The following is a 25,237-nucleotide window of genomic DNA, read 5'->3' on the forward strand; positions in this document are numbered from 1 at the left end:
GGCGGGTTGCCCACTGTTCCATCCTGGGGAGTGCAAAGCCACAGTCCCTCAAGTCTCTACAGTAGGTGGGTTGCCCACTGCTGCATCCTGGGGAGTGCAAAGCCACAGTCTCTCAAGTCTCTACAGTGGGTGGGTTGCCCACTGCTGCATCCTGGGGAGTGCAAAGCCACAGTCTCTCACATGGATAACAGTCTCCACTGGTTCTGGAGGGGACCTGGTGCCCAGAGTGCTTCATCCTTCTAAGGACAGAGGTAGTGGATGACAGTCTCCACTGGTTCTGGAGGGGGCCTGGTGCCCAGAGTGCTTCATCCTGCTAAGGACAGAGGTAGTGGATGTGATACTCCACTAGTTCTGGAGGGGGCCTGGTGCCCAGAGTGCTTCATCCTGCTAGTGACTGACTCAGTAGCATCAGTGCCCTTGGCGCTCATGGGCCAGCGGTGCTTGAGACGGCGGTGCCCTGTTCAGCGGTGCTTGGAGCGGCAGTGCCCTGTTCGGCGGTGCTTGGAGCGGCGGTGCCCTGTTCAGCGGTGCTTGAGGCGGCGGTGCCCTGTTCAGCGGTGCTTGAGGCAGCGGTGCCCTGTTCAGCGGGGCGTGTGCTGGCGGTCCTCTCTGTCCCAGCGGGGCTTGTGCTGGCGGTCCTCTCTAGCCCAGCGGGGCTTGTGCTGGCGGTCCTCTCTGTCCCAGCGGGGCTTGTGCTGGCGGTCCTCTCTAGCCCAGGTCCTCTCTGTCCCAGTGGGGCTTGTGCTGGCTGTCCTCTCTGTCCCAGCGGGGCATGTGCTGACTGTCCTCTCTGTCCCAGCGGGGCTTGTGCTGGCGGTCCTCTCTAGCCCGGCGGGGCTTATGCAGGCGGTCCTCTCTGTCCCAGCGGGGCTTGTGCTGGCGGTCCTCTCTAGCCCATTGGGGCTTGTGCTGGCGGTCCTCTCTGTCCCAGCAGGGCTTGTGCTGGCGGTCCTCTCTGTCCCAGCGGGGCTTGTGCTGGCGGTCCTCTGTGGCCCAGCGGGGCTTGTGCTGTCGGTCCTCTCTAGCCCAGGAGGGCTTATGCTGGCGGTCCTCTCTGTCCCAGTTGGGATGATCGCGGTGGCATCCTGGGCAGCGGGGATGATGGCGGTCTCCTCCGCCGTGCTGCTCTTCCAAGACTTGCTGGGTTTCTTGTGGCTCTTCCCCACCTTTGAAGTTATCGCAGCTGACTCCACACTCCCACCGGGACCCCTGGGAGTGGCTTTGGTGGCTGGAGTCTTCTCCCTCTCCCGCCGGGCACTGGCCAACTTCTGATGCTTGACAGGTGGGGGACTGTCCGTGCTGTGGCTCCGTGCCACACTGGCTGCCCTGGTGGCCGGTGCACTCCAGATTCCGGTGACTACAGGCACCACTGGTCCCGGAGATGTTGTGGCTGAGGTGCTAGGTTGGGACCTGGAGAGTCGGGACCTAGGAGATAGACGGGGTGGGGGAGTTGTGGGAAAGAGGTCAAGGTTGGACAGGAAAAGTTTTTGGGAGACACTGGGACGGGTAGCTGGAGGGGGTTTGGGAGTGGAGGAAGAGTTTGTGGATGTAGGAGGTGTTCGTTTGCTGACTTTGGGTGAAGGTGCATGCGCTGAGGCTGTCGTGAGGTGGATGTCTGTTGGGTGGGTGTGTGCCTGCGTTTGTGTATCTTGGGAGGTGGCATCACAGACACACTGGGGGAGGACACAGGGGACGTGTGGATGGTAGTGGGGGTGGTGACTGCACGTGAGCAGGGTGTGGTGGTGTGTGTGCTGGTGATGGCAGTAGTGGCTGTAGATGTAGTGCATGCAGGTGTGAGTGTAGACGAGACTGGGAGGGAGGAGGGAGACGAGGAGGAGGGGGACACAGTGGAGGCAGTGGATGTTGGTGTGTCTGCATGTGTGTGATGCTTGCATGAGTGCCTGTGGGATGTGTGGTGCTTATGTTTGCCTGAGCTTCCCTTGTGTGTTGACGTGTGTGCATGCTGGTCTGAAGGTGTGCTTGGGATAGGCTGGGGTACAGGGGATTGGGTCTGGGTGGAGGAAGTTGGAGGGGGGAGGCTAGAGAAGGGGACAATGGCTGCCATCAGTGCTGAGGCCAGCGTCTGAAAAGCTCACTGAAGGGCCGCCTGACCAGAATGAATGCCCTCCAGGAATGCATTTGTTTGTTGTAACTGCCTTTCTACACCCTGGATGGCATTCAAAATGGTAGACTGCCCAACAGTGAGGGACCTGAGGAGGTCAATGGCCTCCTCACTGAGGGCAGCAGGGGTGACTGGGGCAGGGCCTGAGGTGCCTGGGGCGAAGGTGATGCCCACCCTCCTGGGTGAGTGGGCACGGGGCAAAGGCTGAGGGGATGCTGGGAGGGCGGTACTGGTAGGGGGGGTGGCGGCTGTCCCCATCAGAGGACGAGTCTGTGTCGCTGGTGACAGCTCCTGTCCCCACCGTGGAGCTCCTCTCGCCCTCCCTCCCACTGGTGAACTCCGAGTCCGTAGTTTCACATTCCATGGACATGTGGGATGCAGCTCCCTCATGCTCTGGTGCCACTGCTCCTCCGCCTGATGATGCTAATGCACACAAGAACAGGGAGACCACAAAAAGGGGGGGGAACGACAGAAGAAAGACATGTTGAGTGCATGCATTACCGCTAAAGTTGGTGGACACGACAGACACAGAAGCCCCCTGCACTACGCTGCGCTCTTGAGCTCCACTGTTCAATCCCTGGGACATGGCCTACTAGGCTATGGACGACATCTGCACACATGGATGACACAGGGGCATGACTAGGTGTACTTGGCACTCTACAGAGGTGGGGTGGGGTGCCACATTGCCTGCCTTACGGAGGGACCTTGCCTACTAAACTCACTCTGGCCTAGGGAAACCCACAGCCCACCTCCCCCACCCAGACACCTCCACTGCGCGCTAAATCAGCAGGATGAGAGTGTACTCACCCCCTTGTGGCTGCTGTGATTCCCTCAAGCGCCCATCCAACTCCGGGTGCGCCACCGCCAGGATCCTGAACATCAGGGGGTTCATGGTGCGACGGGCACCCCTCCCACATTGGGAGGCCATCCCCAACTGAGCCTCCGCCGTCTTCTTGCTCCAGCGGCGAATGTCCTCCCATCTTTTCCGGCAGTGGGTGCTCTATCTGTGGTAGACCCCAAGGGTCCGGACGTCCTTGGCGATGGCACGCCAAATATATTTTTTCTATTCACCCAATACTATATAAAACATACACCCACATCACCCACAAACCTCTACGACTAGAATCACCAAGAGAAGGCCAGAGAGAGACACCACCATCAACAAACTAGCATCCACAGGCACACAACACCATCACCCACATAACGTCCATGCACCTCACACAACACACCACTACAAATCAGCACACTTATCACCACACACACCACCCCACCCCCACACATCACCCACACCACCCTATGGCACGGCAAAGACACCCCAGGGTCTTGGAGGACGAGCTCAGGGTTATGGTGGAGGAAATCATCCAGGTAGAGCCACAGCTATTTGGATCACAGGTGCAGCACACCTCCATTGCTAGGAAGATGGAGCTATGGCGAAGAATAGTGGACAGGTTCAACGCAGTGGGACAGCACCCAAGAAATCGGGAGGACATCAGGAAGAGGTGGAACGACCTACGGGGGAAGGTGCGTTCCGTGGTCTCAAGACACCACCAGGCGGTTCAGCGGACTGGCGGCAGACCCCCACCTCCTCACCCACAACTAACAACATGGGAGGAACAGGTCTTGGCGATTCTACATCCTGAGGGCCTTGCAGGAGTAGGTAGAGGAATGGACTCTGGTAAGACAAATCTTAATTATTACATCCCCCACCCTACCTGCATGCCATAACACACCCCCACCCTCACCCCCAGCACCCCAACTCCTCACATATGTCCCAACATCACAAACCACCCATCCCAACACCAAACCCTGCATGCAACAACAAAGCATGGACACCCATCACTAAAGCATGGCCACTGCACATACCCATACAACTGTCAGAGTCACCAGATCCTCGTGGTCTGCGCACGTTTCCAACACGTCCACCACTGAACAGCTTCAAGACTCTGATAGATAAATCACAGAGGCTAAGAGAGTTCAAGAGGGGAAGCGGGGATTAGGAAGGGAAACAGCTGGGAAGGAGGCCTGTAGTAAGAAAAAGGTTAGAACACACAATATGAAAATTATATCTCCTGAAATCAATACTAGACTATGATTCTAAGCATAGTCATTCTGAAAACATGACTAAGTTTCAAGATGGCCGGATACCTGTAAGGGAATCAAGATGGATTAAATGAAAACCTTCTTATTCAAGTACTTTCCTTTACATGAGAATCAGAAAAACTTTCTGACTAAATTTTAAACCAGTCATATGAATCCTTTTTTGAGAATGCATACTAGGACCATACAATATTGCATCTAGACACTCTGATCTTCTGTGTACTCTTAAAATGTTTCAACACAAATTGTGCATATTGTAGATTTATATATATACATAGATAGTAAACACCATAAAAGGATTTTGCACCATGAATAACACAATATGGATTCAGGAAAAGCAAATCACATAACTTGTCAACTCGAATATTACATGATAAATATCTTAGAATAGTGGCATACAATAAACAACATGAATTAAACTCGAGGAGAGAATCGTGCGTCTTGCCGATTCGTAAACCACGATGTAAATGCCAAGAAATAAAAGCTCACAATGAATAAAAAGATCAAAGTACAATGAAACTAAACGAATCGCGCGTCTTTTGACGATTCTTAAGCCACCATGTAAATGTCAAGAAATGGTAGCGCGCAATGAACAACAAGGTTAAAACACCATAAAGCGAATTGCGCGTCTTACCGATTGTTAAGCCACCATGTAAATGTCAAGAAATGGTAGCGCGCAATGAACAACAAAGTTAAAACACCATAAAACGAATTGCGCGTCTTGCCGATTCTTAAGCCACCATGTAAATTTCAAGAAATGGTAGCGCGCAATAATTAACAAGATTAAATTATCATGAAACAAATTGCGCGTCTTGCCGATTCGCAAGTCACCCTGCAAATGTCACAAACACTCACGCGCATATTTCACACGCGCAAAGTACTCTGTCAAATCATAAAAGAATTAGGCCCAAGAACATGAGAGTTCTCGATAACGGCGTTGGGAGGCCAGCCCAACCATTGTCTTACCGCCCAGAACAAGGATCTCATAATGAAGAATGAAAGTCAGATGTCTTGAAGATCAAATAGGCCACCGGGACAGGAGCTCAGGAAGTAGCTGCTGCTCTGCATCGGGACCTCTGAATAGTGAGCACCTGGAGCTGGGCTGGCTCCTTTTTATAGAGTCTTGGCCCAGCCCACAACCACACCAAGGCATGTTGCAGGGAAAGTCTCTAGAAGGCCCTGGAAAGGGACCACACCCTAACACACTCTGAAAGCCTGCAGCAATACATTGCAAATGAACAGCATTTGTAAGCACATTAAAAATAAGTCTTCAGGATTGAACTCTGCAATGCAAAAGGTTAAACAACAACATATCAGCACAATGCATAAATTATGTTGTTTTGAGAGTGCTAGGTTTTTGCATTCTAGTCGCCAATAGAGCGCGCACTGTCCTCGTGTTGACAGTAACCCCCTAAACCATCCTCACACAAGGTCCCACACAGGAATGCAAGCACTGGGTTACACAGTCACCCACCCATTGCACACCATGACACACACAGATGTAATAACCATCCTTTTATACCCCTGCAGGACCCCTACCTAACTCACCGGACAGGAGGGTCCACACATGTCCACACCACCAACTGAAGAGGCCCACAGTGATGACAGCAGCTCTGTCCAACTGGATCTAGATGACCAGCCCGGCCCATCGGGGACCTCGGGACATTCGGTTCCCCTCACCCAGTCACAGGCCACCACAGAGCTTCCCCTCTCTGGAAACACCAGCACAGCACCCACCCAGCGGGCCCATACCTCCGTCCCCAGGACACGTCAATCAGCAGTGTGTCCACCACTACAGGGAACCCAGGCTAACCCACCACCCCAACAACAACAGGGACCTGGGGGCAGAGGTAGTGGGCACACGGTCCAGGGGACGGAGGCCCAGGAACACAGGGGAACTGGGAGGGCTGCTGTGCGACAGGGGACGGACAGGCCAAGGGAACCCACTGTCCAGGAGGCCCTCTCCTCCATCATGGGAGTATACCACCACTCCCAGGAGACGATGGCAACGGTACTGGTCAAGTTTCAGGAGACCCAGTGCCTGCAGGAGGAACAGTATATGGGTTTCAGGGAGGAACTCAGAACCATCAGCTCCACCCTGAGCACCATCGTAGGGGTGCTGAAGGAAGTACTCAACACCAGGAGGGACACTGTGGCACTACAAGGGGCCCCTGACACTAGCATGGATGATGAACTGCCAACCACCTCCGCCGGTGCTAGTGGACAGGAGGCACCGCCACAGGACCACCACACCAGCACCCCACCCCCTGCAGAGGGAGAACCACCCCGCAAACGGTCCCTGAGATCCAGGACAAAGACAGAGCACGATGCCAAGACCCCCACCAAGAAATGAGACCACCCTGATTGTCATCCTACTGTCCCACTTTGTCACCCTGTCCATACTTTAACTGCCCCAGCTCCACTTCCTATGCCCATTTGGGCAATGCACCTGTGAGACTAATAGACTGGACTCTGCCATGGACATTCCTCCGCCATCACCCCTCAGCATTTCACTACCCCCTCCAATATTGAGCACTTAAACACACTTAAAGCACAAAACAATCTGGAGTCTGTCTGTGATTTCAAAATAGTGTATTAGCAATTACAGTGACAAAATGCTCTTTCAATTGTAATGTCAACATACCTATGTCACACAGCTCTAGTCCATGAGGAATCTAAGCAGATGTCACACAGTGGGACCCACATCTGTGAAATCGTAAGGGAAAGTGACAACTCAGTGACCATACACTGGGTGAAAATGACAGACATTAGAGAGGTGGTAGTGTACATGTAGTAGGCAGGTCTGTGCTCTTACCTGTGTCTCACTGGAAATATTGCTGGATCACTGAGTCCCTGTTGTTCATGTCTTCTTCCTCTGCTTCCTCGTCTTCACTGTCCACAGGCTCCACAGCTGCAACAACACCGCCATCTTGACCATCCTCCTGCAGAAAAGACACCTGTCGTCTCAAAGCCAAGTTATGAAGCATACAGAAGGCCACGATGATCTGGCACACCTTCTTTGGTGAGTAGAATAGGGATCCACCTGTCATATGGAGGCACCTGAACCTGGCCTTCAGGAGGCCGAAGGTCCGCTCGATCACCCTCCTAGTTCACCCATGGGCCTCATTGTAGCGTTCCTCTGACATTGTCCTGGGATTCCTCACTGGGGTCAGTAGCCATGACATGTTGGGGTAACCAGAGTCACCTGCAAATGGTGAGGGACAAATGTTAGACGCACACTAACCTGGAGGGATATCCCCAGAATGGGTCTTTGGCATGTTTGGACATTGCACATCCCACACCTGAGTGGCATGTTGGAGACCTAGACATATTAGGGAATATTGTCACTGTTGTTAACTTTCTCTTGTTCTGACATGTGAATGACAATGAGTGCTGTGTATTGATATGAGCTGTGTGATGGTGTAATACAGGTTACCTTGATGACACATGTCATTGTTAGACTTTTCATCATTGGCGTGGTCTACCTTAACTTTTTGCCTCTGTTTCCCAGGTTGTTGATGTGTGCTGGACTCTGTTTTTGCTGTTTTTGTTACTCTGGGCACTTTACCACTGCTAACCAGTGCTAAAGTGCAAGTGCTCCTATAGAAAATGTGTATGTAATTGGTGCATCCATGATTGACATATTTGATTTACTAGTAAGTCCCTAGTACAGTGCACTAGAGGTTCCCAGGGCCTGTGAATCAAATGCTACTAGTGGGCACGCAGCTCTGATTGTGCCACCCACATTAGTAGCCCTGTAAACATGTCTCAGTCCTGCCACTGCAGTGTCTGTGTGTGCAGTTTTAAACTGTAACTTCGACTTGGGAAGTGTACCCACTTGCCAGGCCTAAACCTTACCTTTTCTTACATGTGAGGAACCGCTAAAGTAGGCCCTAGGTAGCCCCAAGGGCAGGGTGCAGTGTATGGTTAAGGTAGGACATATAGGCCCTCATTATGACATTGGCGGTAAATCCCACTTACCACCATGCCGACTGCCGACATCATTGCGCTGCTGTAGCAGATATCCGCAAACCATATTATGACACACACATACCAATCTGTCACTATACAGCCACACAAGCCCACCAGCCCAAAGGTCAGAGATAAACTGGCGGCATCTAAACCCACACCGTTACGCCAACAGAACTACACCCACAACATTATAACCCACAAATCACTGCGGTGGACATTCAATGGCGGTAAACATTGGCGGTACATACTGCTGCGCTCAAAATACACACACACAGACAAAACAACACCACATTGGAGAATTCAGACTACACACACCTGACACACATACACACACCACACCCACACACCAACACCACTATAAAACACACACCCACACTACCCACAACCCTTTACCAATCCAAACAACTGCCACCAGAGAGAGACAGTAAGACCACTCACACAACCAGAGTCACATACCACCATCATCTATACACCACCCACACACCTCACAACACACACCACACTCATGGCACCACAACAACACCCCAGGTCCTCTGAGGAGGAGCTAAGGGTCATGGTGGAGGAAATCATCCGGGCAGATCCACAACTATTTGGATCACAGGTGCAGCAGATATCCAATGCTAGGAAGTTGGAGCTATGGCGGAGGATCGTGGACAGGGTCAACGCCGTGAGACAGACCCCCAGAACAAGGGATGACATCATGAAGAGGTGCAATGACCTATGGAGGAAAGTGCGTTCCATAGCAGCAAGACATCAACTAGCTGTACAGAGTACTGGCGGTGGACCCCCACCTCCTCCCCCACAACTAACAACATGGGGGGAGCAAGTCTTGGCAATCATGCATCCTGAGGGCCTTGCAGGAGTAGTAAGAGGACTGGGCTCTGGTAAGTCAACTCTCTATTACTATCACCCCCCTACCTGCATGCCATCACATACCCCCACCCTCATCCTCACTCCCATCACTCCACCACCTCCCTCACACCCCAACATCACAACCCACTCATCCCAATGCCAAGCCCTACATGCAACGCCAATGCATGAACACCACTCACAGACCTGCATGGACACCTATCACCACAGCATGCACACTAGAGAGAATCACCTAGCCCACCAAATAACAGCTCACACAAGGCAAACCTACCAGGGCAATAATAACCATAGAGGACAACACACCCATGCACAATATGTCACACACAGGAACAATAGAACTGCATTTACATCCACCCACATGTAACCCAGCCAATGTCACCGGTGAAGAGGTGCCAGCAGCATCCAGTCCCCCCATAGAAGAGGCCCACAGTGATGACAGCAGCTCTGCTCACCTGGATCTGGATGACCAACCTGGCCCATCAGGGATCTCTGGACAGTCGGTTACCCAGGCACACTCACACCACCACAGAGCCTCCCCCCCCGGGAAACACCATGACAGCACCCACCCAGCGGGCCCATACCTCTGTCCCCAGGACACGTCAATCAGCAGTATGTCCACCACTGCAGGGACCCCAGGGCCCCCCACAAACCCATGACAATCAGGGACCTGGGGTCAGAGGCAGTGGGCACACGGTTCAGGCGACAGAGGCATGGACAACAGGGAAGCTGGGAGGACTGCTGTACGACAGGGGGAGGCAGGCCCAGGGAACCAACAACATTCTCAGGATACGCTGGGACAGATCATGGACAAGTTGCAGGAGAACATGCGGCTGCAGGAGGGACAGTACCTGGGTATCAGGGAGGAATTGAAGGCCATCAAGACCACCCTGCTCTCCATTGCAGGGGTGCTGGCAGACATGGCCAGTGAGGGAGGCAGTGGCACACCACCGGGCCACTGACACTAGCCAAACCACTGAACAGCCCTCCACCCCCACTGCTGCTAGTGGACAGGAGGCCCCGCCACAGGACCAACAGGCCACCAGCACCCCTTCCTCCCGCAGAAAGATAACCACGCTGCAAATATTTCCTGCGATCCAGGCAGAAGCTAGAGACTATTGCCAAGACCCCCGCCAGGAAATAAGACTCTCCTGATTGTCATCCTTGTGTCCCACTCTGCCACCTTGTCCACCTTGAACTGCCATTGCTCCCCTTCCTATGCCCCCATGGACAATGCACCTGTGATATAAATAGATTGGACTCTAACCTGGACTTTCCTCCATCATCACCCCAGCCAATTGCACTACCCCCTCTTCTTCTGAACACTGCAATAAACACACTTTGGTAAAGTACAATTATGGTGTATGTCAAATGTTTTCAAAATGTATTTGTTTAACCAGGTTCAAAAATGCAAATTCAACTATACAGTAATGTCTACATGGGAATGACCTGTAATTGGCTGCACTGAATACACCAGGAGCAATAGTACAACACCAACATCTGCAAAAAGAGATGCCAAAGGATACAGTGAGTGGGCATAGAAGTAGGAATACACAGCCTGCCAGTGACAATATCAAACATCAAACTTGCAATTATATGTGTATTAACACTGTCTTACCTGTGTCTCATTGGAAGTATTGACGAATAATTACACTTCTGTTGTCCTCATCCACTGCCTCCTCATCTTCACTGTCCACAGGATCCGCTGCTCTCACACGGCCATCTCCACCTGCAGAAAAAGCACATGGCATCGCAAGGCATGGTTGTGCAACCTACAGCATGCCACGATGATCTGGCAGACCATCTTGGGGGAGTAGCACAGGGAGCCACCTGTTAGATGCAGGCAATGAAACCTGGCCTTCAGGAGGCCGAAGGTCCTTTCTATAATCCTTCTTGTTCGCCCATGTGCCTCATTGTAACGTTCCTCTCCCCTTGTCCTGGCATTCCTCACAGGGGTCAGTAGCTGTGAGAGGTTGGGGTAACCAGAGTCACCTTCAAATATCGAGGGACAAACTCACCCTTAAGGCCCACACCATACCCATACACCAACATCCACTGGGTGGAAACCAGGGCTCACCTATTAGCCACACCCTGTGCCCCTGTAGTTGGGCCATCACATTTGGGATGCTGCTATTCCTCAGGATAAAGGCATCATGCACAGACCCAGGATACTTTGCATTGACGTGGGAGATGTACTAGTCCTCCAGGCACACCTTCTGGACATTCATTGAGTGAAAACTCTTTCGATTTCTGAACACCTGTTCATTTCTCCGGGGGGGGGGGACAACTGCAATATGTGTTCCATCGATTGCTCCAATAATGTTGGGGATATGTCTCATTGCATAAACGATGTAGCTGCACATGTGTTTAATCAGGGCAAACAACACTCTTGTCAGCACTATTGAGAGCAGTGGCTTTGACATTCCTGCTTCCAAGCCCACTGTCACTTGGAAAGAACCAGTTGCCAAGAAATAGAGCACAGATAGCACTTGCACAAGAGGGGGGATCCCAGTGGGGTGATGGATAGCAGATATTAGGTCAGGCTCCAATTGGGCACACAGCTCTGTTGTTAGGAATTGAACCATGCACGGTCCAGGTCCCGCCCGAAACTCCGCTGCGCGGCTCTGCTGCACTTTCTGCGCACCACTTGTCATCCCCTCTTGCCTCAAAGGTGGCCATCAACGTCGCCTGCCCTGTGGCAAAGCTCATAGAGCTGCAGGTTCAGGTCATTGGTGGACAAGATGCACTTATCAGTGCTATTCCATGAAGGGACTACAATTCCCATGTTTGTAGAGGCAGCAGCCATCTTGGGGTGTGGCAGGCCTATAAAACCCAGCCACACCCAAGCACATTGCTCACTATTTTGAAGACTTCGATGCAGCCAGACCTCGTGGTGGTTTCTTTGGAGAAAAGCAGAGTTCCTGAATGGCAGAGTGTCATCCAACCAAAGTATCCTTGTTCCCATGGTGCATTCAAAAACGAGTAGGTCGTACTCGTAGCGGTAAGGCCTTGCTGAATCCAAGTTTGAAGGAAGTCATTACTTCCAAAAGGTCACACTGGTAAAGCGCCTTGGGCACAACATTTAAAGCACTTCAGTTCACAGGAGTAAAGCACACTTGGCATGGTATTCAAAACGCTTCAGTTCACAGGAGTAAAGTGCGCTTGGCATGGTATTCAAAGCCCTTCAGTTCACAGGAGTAAAGCGCGCTTGGCACGACATTCACAGCGCTTCAGTTCAAAGGAGTAAAGCGCACTTGGCACGACATTCAAAGTGCTTCAGTTCACAGGAAGTAAAGTGCCTTTCACACAGCAATCAAAGCGCTTCAGTTCATAGGAGTAAAGCGCTCTTGGCATGGTATTCAAAGCGCTTCAGTTCACAGGAGTAAAGCGCACTTGGCACTGCATTTCAAGCACTTCAGTTCCCAGGAGTTAAGCGCCCTTGGCACAGCAATCAAAGTGCTTCAGTTCACAGGAGTAAAACGCCCTTGACTCAGCATTCAAAGCGCTTCAGTTCATAGGAGTACAGCGCCCTTGGCACAGCATTCAACGTGCCTCAGTTCACAGGAGTATAGCACCCTTGGCACGGCAATCAAAGCGCTTCAGTTCACATGAGTAAAGGTCCTTGGTGCAATAATCAAGTCACTTCAGTAAAACTTTCAGGCCTAGGTGGCAAATGTGAAGATAAGCAAATCATAGTTTCATTGTTTTTGGAAGCATAATATGTGAGAGACATATTTAAGTCTTTGATGATATGTGAGATACATATTTTAGTCTTTGCGAATTTCTAGACTGAGACCAAATGTTTTATGTTTATGAATGCATAGTAGTTGCAAGAATGATGTTCAGAGTATGTCCATGGTCCAAGCTCTTGTCTTCTCAAGGTTCAGAGGTCTCAGTTTGTTCTTGTTCCATGATTCAGAGAAGGGCCACGCCCAGTTTTGTTTCATGCTGGACGTGGCATGATTAGTATCACAATTTTACTAATTGTTCTTGTTCCAAAATTCAGAGAAGGGCCACGCCCAGTTGTGTTTAATGCTCATGACATCCTGAAGTATCATGATTTTACTAATTGTTCTTGTTCCATGATTCAGAGAAGGGCCACGCCCAGTTTTGTTTAATGCTCATGACAACCTGAAGTACCGTGATTCTATCAAAACTTGCTTCCAAGGAGAAGCCTTTGTTTATTCCATAAGGGTCTCAACTCTTGCATCCACGGAGACGCCTTTGTTTATTCCATAAGGGTATCAACACTTGCATCCATGGAGACGCCTTTGTCTATCCCAAAGGGTCTCAACTCTTGCATTCACTGAGACGCCTTTGTCTATTCCATAAGGGTCTCAACTCTTGCACCCACGGAGACGCCTTTGTCTATTCCATAAGGGTCTCAACACTTGCATTCACGGAGACGCCTTTGTCTATTCTATAAGGGTCTCAACTCTTGCATCCACAGAGACGCCTTTGTCTATTCCATGAGGGTCTCAACTCTTGCACACACGGAGATGCCTTTGTCTATTCCATAGGGGTCTCAACACATGCATTCACGGGGACGCCTTTGTCTATTCCAAAAGGGTCTCAACTCTTGCAGCCACGGTGACGCCTTTGTCTATTCCATAAGGGTCTCAACACTTGCATTCACTGAGTCGCCTTTGTCTATTCCATAAGGGTCTCAACTCTTGCATTCATGGTGACGCCTTTGTCCATACCAAAAGGTTCTCAACTCTTGCATTCATGAAGTTGTCTTTATCTATTCCATAAGGGTCTCAACTCTTGCATTCATGGTATATGCCTTTGTCTATTCCATAAGGGTCTCAACTCTTGCATCCACGGATACGCCTTTGTCTATTCCATAAGGGTCTCAACTCTTGCACACACGGAGACGCCTTTGTTTATTCCATAAGGGTCTCAACACTTGCATTCACGGAGATGCCTTTGTTTATTCCATGAGGGTCTCAACACTTGCATTCACGGAGACGCCTTTGTCTAAATGTATATAATAGCATTCTGAGTTGGTGACGCCGGAAGGTGGGCATTTTGTTCAGCGACGTGCAGATCCCAAGGAAAGGACCCTGTGACATCTGTGATACTGGCCCTGTCAAGTCTATAGGTGACGATAATGTGCCTGTCCTCCATTGTTGCCAAGTCCACTAGGGGTCTGTACCTGGGGGATGTCTCCATCTCCTATTCATCCGCAGGGGTTGCAATCATTGGGGCAAAAGAGTGAGCAGCTGGTCATTATCTGTACATTTAAACCACTACAGTTCAATGCAGAATGCGATTGTAACATTTTGTTGAAGATGTCCAAACAGTGCATTTGTGTACTGTGACGCAGTTATGATCCATGGCCTGCACCTCCCCGAAATGGCGTCCGCCTTTCCTGTATGGAGGGACAGCTGGAAATGAGGAAATTCTGCTGACGTTGTGTGCTGTTGCGGGAGGCGGCTGTGAATCGTCGTGCAACTCCTCATTGGTTATCATTGGGTCCTATGGGGTGCAGTGACCAATGGTGTTGTACACCAGCGGTGACGGAACACACCGCCGCGGACGTGACTGCCTGTTCACTCACTTGCTATCTGACCTTCAACAGGAGAGGACCTACGAGGACCTACACTGCATGTGCTGCTGTGACCTGTGTCTGGAACCATGGCTCATGGTACTGGGCAAAGGGCCCCTGCCTTCACCTTGGTGGAGTTGGAACGACTGGTGGATGGGGTCCTACCCCAGTACTGACTGCTTTATGGGCCTCCAGACCAACAGGTGAGTACACTGTGAGCACGATGCATGGGGCCTCATGTGGGGGAGGTAGTTGGGCCCTGGGAAGCGTGCAGCATGTATGCTGGGCCATGTCAGTGCTCATGGGGGTGGAATTAGGCATGGTGGGCCATGAGTGTAACAGGCAGGACGGTCAGACTAATACCTTTCCCTGTGTATATTTCCCTGCAGGTCAGTGCCCATCAAAAGAAGGGAATATAGCGTGCCATCTTCAAGGACGTGCGGACCCTGGGGGTCTATGGCAGGCGGATCACCCACTGTCCGAAATGGTGGGAGGACCTGAGATGCTGGGAACGGAAGATGGTAGAGCCCCAGCTGCGGATGGCCTCCCAATGAGGAAGGGGTACCTGTCGAACCCTGACCCCCCGATTGACCGCATACTTGCGGTGGCCTATCCGGAGCTAGATTGGCGCTTGGGGGCATCACAGAAGCCACAAAGGGGTGAGTACAGTGCCCTTCATTACAATTTACACCTGGTGGGGCGGTATCCGGGTGGGTGGTGTGGGCCATGTGGGTGCCCCTAGGCCAGGCCTGGCATTGCAGAGTGGGTCCCATGTTGGGCAGGGTTCTTGTGTGAAAGTCCTCTAACCAAGCTAGTAAGCATCCACTACTGGACAGGGGTCTGTGGGTCTCAGGTATGCTGCAATTTGCGTTAGGTGTCCCTATCCATGGGCTGGTGACTAGCATTGTGACTGATAGTGCATTGCCTAATGCGTAGGGCTGTTCCCTGTGTGATTTGGGTTCACCATTAACCAAGTGTATCCTTTGTCTCTTCCCCCCTTTTTGTTTTGTCACCCTGTCCTTACGTGCATTAGCATCATCTGGCGGAGGAGCAGAGGCACCGGCGACGGAGAGAGCTGCATCCCACAGGACCCAGGAGGCCGAATCCAGCGACGGTGAGGGCGCCAGTGGGATGGAGGGCAAGGGGAGCACCACGGCGGAGACTAGAGGGGCAGTTCAGACACGGGTACCTCCTTCGATGGAATCTCCTTGGTGGTGGCAGACACCTCTGTGCCAACCCCAGCTATAGGTACACCCGACACCCTGTACCAGCACGCCCTCCCAGCATCCCCTCATTGAGTTGCCCGCTCGCCCAGGAGGGTGGGCATCTCCTTCGCCCCATGCACCTCAGGCCCTGCCCCAGTTAGCCCTGCTGCCTTGAGTGGGGAGGCTATTGACCTCCTGCGATCCATCTCTTTTGGGCAGTCAACCATTGTGAATGCCATCCAGGGGCTGGCAGCCCAAATGCAACAGTCCAAAGCATTTCTGGAGGGCATTCACACTGGCTTGGCAGCCCAACAGAGATCAATCCAGGCTCTGGCCTCCTCTCTGATGGCAGCCATTGTCCCTGTTTCTACCGTCCCCCCTCCAACTTCATCTTCCAATCCCATTCCCCTCAATCCCAACCTATCCCAAGCACACAGTCAGACGAGCAGGCACTCTGGACAACACACAAGTGTGGGCATGCCAAACATAAGTACCACACTTCATCCCACAAGCACTCACACAAACACCAACCAGAAGCAGACATGCCAACATCCACTGCCTCCACTGTGTCCCCCTCCTCCTCCTCATCCACCTCCGTCCCAGTTGCATCTCCACTCACACCTGCATGCACTACATCCTCATCCACTACCACCATCACCAGCACACCTATCAGTACACACCCCTCACTGGCAGTCACCATCACCACATCCATGCACACGTCCCTGTGTCCTCTCCCACTGTGTCTGTGCCCCCTCCTGCCAACGTACACAAAAGCAAGCACTCAGACACCCAACAGCCATCCACCTCGCAACAACATCCAGCCCATGAACCTGCAGCCAAAAACAGCAGACTGACACCTCCTACCACCACTCCCTCTTTCTCCACTCCCAAACCATCTCCCTCTTCCTGCCCCAATGTCCCTAAGAAGCTTTTCCTCATCACCATTGACCTCTTCCCTTGCCCTGCCCCACCCCTCACGTCAGGCCAGGCTGGTCAAAACCCAGGCAAGCACCTCAGCCACCCAGTCCATGAGCACAGTAGTGTACACAGCAACTCCAGGTGGGAAAGGATCCCGGCCACCAGCCAGTCAGATGGAAAGGGTGCCAGCCCCAAGTGCCTCAGGAAAGGGCAAGGAGCCAGACCCAGATGCAGGAAGGAAGGGCAAGGAGGCAGCCCCAGCTGCAGGAAAGAAGGGCAAGGAGCCAGCCACCTCTGCTGGTTAGAAGTGCAAGGGGCCTGCAACAGCAGGCCGTAGAGACAAGGGGCCTGGTGCTGGGACTCAGTCGGAGCCCCCACCACCAACCATGGTGGTGCAGCTGTCTGAGGCTGCAGGGGATGGTCTTGAGCCTCCTCCCCACCACTCCCAGCACCACCACCAGCAGCAGCAGCCCCAGTGAGCCACCATCTGAGGCTGCAGCGGATGGGCTGGAGCCTCCCCCCACCACTGCCAGCAGTGCCACCAGCACCGCCACCAGCAGCAGCAGCCCCAGTGGGCAGCCGTTCGAGGCTGCAGGGGATGGGCTGGAGACTCCCCCACCACTACCAGCTTGACCAGCAGTACTGCAACCAGCACCAGCAGCCCCAGTGGGCAGCCGTCCGAGGCTGCAGGGGATGGGCTGGATCCTCCCCGCACCACTGCCTGCTCCACCAGCATCACCACCACTGCCACCACTGAGAAGGCGTCACCGCCGGCAGACAGTGTGTAGTCCTGAATCCATGGGCTGTTGTGCCCCTGTGAATCCTGTGGGTCTGACACCCAGCTGAGAGACTGTGACCTTGCACTCCCCAAGAACTGCATCACAGGGCACGATGCCTCCTCCAGAACCAGTGGAGAAGCCATCCACTCACCCCATCCTCCTCAGGATGAAGCTCACTGGGCACAATGGCCCCAACAGAATCAGTGGAGAAGCCATCCACTCACCCCATCCTCCCCAGGATGAAGCTCACTGGGCACGATGCCCCCTCCAGAACCAGTGGAGGAGCCATCGACTCACCCCATCCTCCCCGGGATAAATCTCACTGGATAAATGCCCCTCCAGAGCATGTGGGCAAGTCACCCACTTGAGAGACTGTGGCTTTGCATTCCCTAGGACAGAGCAATGGGCATGTTGCCCCATCCAGGACCAGTGGCGTTGTACCATCTTCCGGCTGAGGTGACCTCCAATTCCCCGTCCCCCTGAGGTGCTTTGACCTTATGCCCCTGCAGTGTTCTCTCTGTGTTGTTGCAGGAGTGAGGTGGGGCCTTGGACTTTGTGATGTGGCCCTGTGGCCCACGAACATTGAGGACTGGGCAGTGTCCCTTGATTTGTGAATATGTATATACTTTTTTATATGAATGCACGTATTACTACTGTATTTATCTTATTATACTCTTTTTTTTACTCTATTGTAGTTGTCCTTGCATTATTCCTGAGTGTTACGGGGTGAATATTTTATGTTACTGTATATGCTTGTGTGTATGGTGTTGGGGTGGGCGTGGGGGTGTTTCGTGTGTGTGTCACTCTCTTTTCCTCCCCCCTCCCCTATGTGCTAGGCGGCAGTACTCACCATGGTCGTCTTTGCTGTCGTTGGTGTTCGTAGTGGAGCTGCAGGTAGAAGAGCATGGGGAAAACATGCAACTCGGGCTCCATGGCGGTGTGGTTCTTCCTTGAGTCTCCACAGGTGAGTCAATTCCCTTCTGTGAATTGTTTCCATCAGGCTTTTGATGTCATTTGTACTGCCACGGAAAAGGTGGCAGACTGTTGTGTCATTATACAGTCGGCAGAACACTGTCTTCCGCCTGACTGTAGGAGGTTACCGCCGTGGTGCCTGTTGATTTTGCCCTGGCGGTCGGTCTGTTAAAGTGGTTGTCTGTCTGAGCGGTTTCCGCCGTGGTCATAATTTCAAAGTTATTGCTGCTAGCCTGTTGGCGGTATTACCGCCTCTTTAACACCGACCACCAAGGTTGCAATGAGGTCCATAGTAATGTGTTTTATTTGTCCTAACAGTGAAATACTGCTAAATGTGTTTTTGTCTGTTGCAGTGCCTGTCCCTCTCATAGGTTAACATGGGGGCTACCTTTAAATATGATTAAAGTGTAGATTCCCTTTGGCAGCAGATAGACATGTGGGTTCTGGGGACTCTGAGCTCACAATTTAAAAATACATCTTTTAGTAAAGTTGATTTTGAGATTGTGTGTTTGAAAATGCCACTTTTAGAAAGTGAGAATTTTCTTGCTTAAGCCATTTCTATGACTCTGCCTGTTTGTGGATTCCCTGTCTGGGTCAGTTTGACTGTTGGGATGTTTGCACCTCTCTCTAGACAGTGACACAAAGAGAGCTGGGGTTTAGTCTGCATTTCCTGATGAGCCATCTGTGCTAGGAGGGAGGGGAGGAGCGGCCATGGCCTGGGCAAGGCAGGATTTCACAAACAAGAGAGACTTTCCTTATAGTAGTACACCAACTTCAAATGGCAAAATGGGTATAAGAAGGGCACCAAAAACCACAGACTGTAGAACACTTCTGGAAACCAAGAGGAACCTCTGCCTGGTGAAGAGCTGAAGAGCTGAGGAAGAAGAGCTGCCCTGCCTGTGACTGTGCTTTGTGGAACTATCCTGCAGTTGCTGTTTCTGCCTGCGCTAAAGGACAAAGACTGGACTTTGTGTGCCTTCCTTCTTGTGAAGAACTCTCCAAAGGCTTGATTTAGAGTTTGCCTCCTGTTGTTTGACGTCTCAGGGACAGCAGACACTTCTCTCTACCAGCACCTGGAGCCTCTGCTGAGACTCCTACTCTGCCAAGTGGTGCCCATCCGGTTCCTAGGACCCTGAAAGGAGAAACTGGCAGCCCAAGAGAGAGAAATCCACGCACCGACCGAACAGAGCACCGCCAGCATCGCAGCTGAAAATTAACGCTCGCCTGAAGCGCAACTGAAAGATCAACGCATGCAGCTGGAGAAACGATGCACAGCATTGCTGACAGAGGCTTGTGAGATCGCAACCTGCGCTGCGTGGTTTTCGGATCATTGTGTGACAGGATTTCTGACGCAAACATCGCTGGGCGTGTAAAACCGACGCAAGGCCTGCCCGGACCCAAGAGTGAGGTTCGAATTGACACATTGCTCTCCTGCAAAGAGAAGAAATGAAACATGCTGACTCAACTGAAGGAGAAACGACGCATGGTCTTGCTTATGAGTGATATCGACGCATCGCAGGCTCTTTTTGACACACACTCGCCTGTGCGGAGTTATTTTTGACGTACCCAGGTACATTTCCTAGCTAACAGCTTTAGCGTTGTGTTTAAAATTACATAAAGACTCTTTTTGGTTTTTAGTTGATAACTTGACTTGTGTCTTGTGGATTTTTTTTTAGATAAATATTCTCTATTTTTCTAAACCTGTGTTGTGTCATTTTGCAGTGTTTTCATTGAGTTACTGTGTGCGTTGGTACAAATAATTTACACCTAGCACTCTGAAGTTAAGCCTACTGCTCATGCCAAGCTACCAAGGGGGTGAGCAAGGGTTGGCTGAGGGTGATTTGGTCTTACCCTGACTAAAGTGAGGGTCCTTGCTTGGACAGGGGGTAACCTCACTGCCAGCCAAAGACCCCATTTCTAACATTAGTGGCAGTGGTAGGATTGGACTTGTATTTGTATTTGACATACAGTGATTAAGTGTACACTACTGTTTTGAGTTCAGACTACTACGTGACCACATACTGCTTGTCTTGTGATTTTTGGTTTTCTCTTTGGGACTTTTTTGTTATACTTCTTACTGATCACTGGATTGACTTTTTTTTAAACTTCATTTGGGAACTAGTTTTTCTGCCTTTGTAACTGTGCACTGGTTTTTAACTCTGCATCATGTCTCAATCTGGAGATGCATCAGCTAGACCGGCTTTTGACATAGAGAAATTGGAGAGCTACACAGTGGATCAGTTGAAGCAGTTCTGTAAGGATTTTGCCTGTCCCATTAAGAGCTCATCCAAAAAGGAGGAGCTGCAAAAAGCGCTGAGGGCATAGGTGACAGCCGAGGGGCACTCAGAGGAGGAAGAGGAGGATGAGGAGGAGGTGCAATCCATCCATTATGGGATAATGGGTGGGCCTGTTATGTGCAGGGAGAGAGTCTCCAGGGCAGGTAGCTGTGTGTCACCCAAGGGTCTGACAGCTGAAGAGTTACAGGACAGACAGGCAGAGAGAGACTACCAATTGGAGTTGAAGAAGCTCAGATGGAAGAGAGAAAGAAGGCCATTGAGGAAAGGAAAATACTGCTGGCTCATGAGCTTAAGTTAAAAGAGTTAGATCAGGGGAGCCCGTCTAATGGAGATGGTGGCAGCAACAGCTCAGTGCAGCCTGAGAGGAGGGTGCACATTCCTAAAGACCATGTGAAGGATTACAAAAGGGAGGATGATATATACTTGTGGTTCAAGGGGTATGAGTCTGCTCTCCACATGAATCTGGTCCCTGAAGCTCATTGGGGGGGCGGATCTGTGGAAGCACTTTGAGGTAGAGGGGAGGGATACACTGACAGCCTTAGGGGATGCTCAGAATCTCACCTATACTATCATGAAGAATGCCCTCATCACAAGGTATGGTCTCACCCCTGAGCAGTATAATGATAAGTTTAGGTCCTACAAGAAGAAGGAATCCCAAACATGGTTGGAATGTGTTGATTCTTTTTGAAGGTCACTGGATGGGGGGCTTTTTCAATTTGATTGCTTTGAGCACTTGTAGAGTTTATGTTTTCCAGAGCTGCGCCAGCACCTGATTGACAGCAAGCTGACTGATCCCAGGAAGCTTGCGCAGGAAGCAGCACCAGAGTCCAGAAGAGGTATGTGGGAGACCACGCCAAGGGTGGGCAGGATCCCTCTCAGAAGAAAGGGAGGGTAAGGGTAAACTGGGGAGTTCTCTAAGGGGCCCCAAACTGATTCCCAGGGTAAAGATTCCCAACTCCCCAGTTAGAAGAAGCCATGGTTCTCCAAAGGGAAGCCAGTGGCAGGGGGACCCCGTGTAAGTGTTATGCATGTGACCAGGTGGGTCATGTGAGGGGGGACCCCAAATGCCCCAAGAGTACACTGGCACCCACCCTTCACGAGCCTTGTCGTAATGCTTCCTCACGGATTGCGTGTATGTGCCTAATAAAACAAACATGGGCCGCTGAAACAATCAAGAGAAAATAAACAGCAGCGCACCCGTCAGTGTCAATTCGAGCTAATGCGGCTTCTACATACAACACGGCCGCACAACTGACAACTAAACTGTCCTTAAGCATGCCTGGCACCGCGCTCAGCAAAGTCTATTCTGGCTAATGCGGCTTCTCATACAACGCAGCTGCACAACTAGAAAATAAATAGAACAAACATATTGTGTGTCAGTGCTCCCCGCGGTTGTTTCAGTGCTCACAGCAGTTTCAGGCACACTGTTGTAGCGCACTGTTTTATTGTTGGCACTCGTAATTCAACTGGCATTCAATTTCACTTCCTGCAATGAAATGAAAGAAGGACAATAGCAGTGTAATATTGTAAAACCAAAAGAAGGACTTTAAAAACAAGGATATACTGTGTACTATTGATGTATGTTATGACATAAACAACTAAAAATAAAAAGTATAATGGAATATTAATAATAGACAATTTTATAAACAAACAGAATAGTAAAATTGAATTGTACTCTAACAACAATCATAATGGGGGACCAAAGCATGTCTTCGCCACCACCTTTCTTAGCTACACCTGGCGAACCACCCTTTGAATGAAAACAATGGAAAAAACTGTTTATAACTTAAATATTGGCAATTGGAGGTGATCGTTATGGTCCCCTCAGCAGGCAAGCAATTCTTCTACACTTTCTAGGTGTTGAAGGAAGAAGAATATATGAGGATCTACCTGAAGTTTCTTTGGGAATGGGGGATGGTCAACCTAAAAATGTTTTTGACATGTCCATGCAAATGCTGGACATTCAGTTTACGCCTAAAACTAATCTTGTCCTGAAGCGTCACAAATTCTTTTCGAGAGTGCAAAGAGCAGATGAAGATATAGCTTCCTACATAGCAACCCTAATAGGACTTGTGTTGTCGTGTCTCTTTGAGCAATTGTCTGACTCCTTGATAAGAGATCAGAATGTAAAGTGCACGTATGACAAAAAAATAAGAGAGAGATTATTAATGAAAGATCCCAATTTGGAAGAAGCGATACAAATAGCCAAGAGGATGGAACACACTACCATTTGGTTGCAAGAGATGGATGAACCTAATAGAGAAGGCAAACAAAGTATTGTTGGTGAAATTAGAAATAAAAGTGACTTTCAAATTAATACATGAAGAAATAAATCTACCAAAAATTGTGAAGAAATGGAAGGAGAGAAACAGAGAAAGTTTGGCTGGAGAGAGATAAAGTATTATCGGTGTGGTGCTCCAGGACACATCGCATCTAGCAAAATGTGTGCAGCCAGAAGTGCAATTTGTGGCAACTGTGGTAAAAGAGGACATTTTGCTAAAGTTTGTAAATTAAAGTTTAATAGTGGTGGTGGTAGGACAGTTCAGGAAATTCAGGATGTGTGTGAAAGTATTGAAGACATAATTTTAACTGTAGAATGAGAGCCTAATGACTGTGACATTGGAAATGGAACTTCACATAAGGAACTGTCAAATGAGCAAGTTAAAATGGAGAGCACTGATCTGTTTGGAGAAACCTCATGCTCAAGTATTATTGAACAATGTGCCAATCAAATTACTGGTGAACTCTGGAAGTTTGTTCACACTTATCTCAAGGAAAGTATATGAAACTGAATGGACAAATTCAAGGAATGAGAACTTGATGGAACCAGACATAAAGGCTGTAGGTTATGTCGGGAAGAGGATCGAGATGATTGGAATGCGATGGATGATGATCTTCTTTAAGGGTATAGCTGTTAAAGGAAAAATATATATTACAGACTATGGAACAAATGTATTGGGTTGGCTTCACCATAGAGACTTGGGCATAGTTCTAGATCCCAATGCTAGAGAACCGGTAATGATTACGGGAAAAAAAAGAATTGAAGAAGTGAGTGTAAGGCTCGAGCATCCACTGATTGGGAAGCATCCAAAAGCCTTTTCAACAAATTTGGGTCTCTTGAAAGGTTTTTCTCACAAGATAGTACTAAAGAAAAATGCAAAGCCTGTGGTTCAAAGAGTACGGAATGTTCCAAATCTAATTAGAGAGCCCTTGAGACAGGAGTTAGATAGGTTGTTACGACATGACATTATTGAACCCATCGAATCTTTTGAATGGCTTGCTCTGGTGGTAGTGGCGCCAAAGGATGCTGGAAAGATTTGTTTGTGCATTGATCTTAGAGTCCTAAGCAAAAATATATGGGTTGACAGGCAACCCTTGCCGAACATTTCGGAAATGTTCTCCGTTGAAGGAAAAGGGTATATGTTTAGTGTTCTGGACATGTCATCTGCCTATCACCAAGTGAATTTGCACGAGGATTCTAGACACTTGACATCTTTTGTAACACCTTTAGGGGCTTTCTGTTATAAGAGGATGCCTTTTGGTCTAGCCTCCGCTTCTACTGTTTTCCAGAGGATAATGGGAGAGATTTTGGGTGATATGGCTAAAGTATTGTGCTTAACAGGATGACATATTAATTATTGGGAGCAGTGAATCTGAACATGATCTTTTGTTTAAAGAAGTGATGTGTAGATTAGAATTACAAGGTTCAGCTATTAAGGAAGAAAAATGTCAGAATAGGAAAACGGAAGTGACATACTTAGGACACACTATAAGTAGTCGAGGTATTAGACCTTAAAAAAGTATAGTGGCTGCGATTGAACATGCACCTGAACCTGGCTGCAATGATGAGTTAAGATCATTCTTAGGACTTGCAGAATACTGTGTAAAGTTCATAAAGATCTTTACGGAAATAGTGGAACCTTTGAGAAAGCTTATGAAAAAAGGAGTGGTGTATGATTGGAATGAAGAGTGCAAGCATGCTTTTAAAGCATAAAGAAGTGTATCTTGGAAGCTCCTACTTTGGGGGTGTTTGATGTAACTGCAAAAACCTACATAACCACTGATGCCAATAATGTAGGCATTGGAGCAGTATTGACACAGGTTAAGGAAGGAGAAGAATATGTAGTGGGATTTGCTTCAAGAAGATTGCAGGGTGCAGATGTTTCGTATTCTGTGATACAAAGGGAGGCCTTGGCTTGTTGCTGGGGAATCAATCATTTTAGATTTTATTTGTGGGGAATACCTTTCAAATTAAGGACAGATCATAAGCCATTAATGTATATTTTCAAAGGTGGTCGTGGATTAGAAGGTAACGTAACACCACGTATTTCAAGGTAGTTGTTATATGTGATGGATTACAACTTTGACATTACATTTGTGAAAGTAAACAGAAACGTGGTGGCAGATTATCTTTCAAGAATGCCAATAATTGTGGATGGAGAAGAAATTGGAAGTGT

The sequence above is a fragment of the Pleurodeles waltl genome, chromosome 3_1 (genome assembly GCF_031143425.1).
Source record: "Pleurodeles waltl isolate 20211129_DDA chromosome 3_1, aPleWal1.hap1.20221129, whole genome shotgun sequence".
NCBI classification, from domain to species: Eukaryota; Metazoa; Chordata; class Amphibia; order Caudata; family Salamandridae; genus Pleurodeles; species Pleurodeles waltl.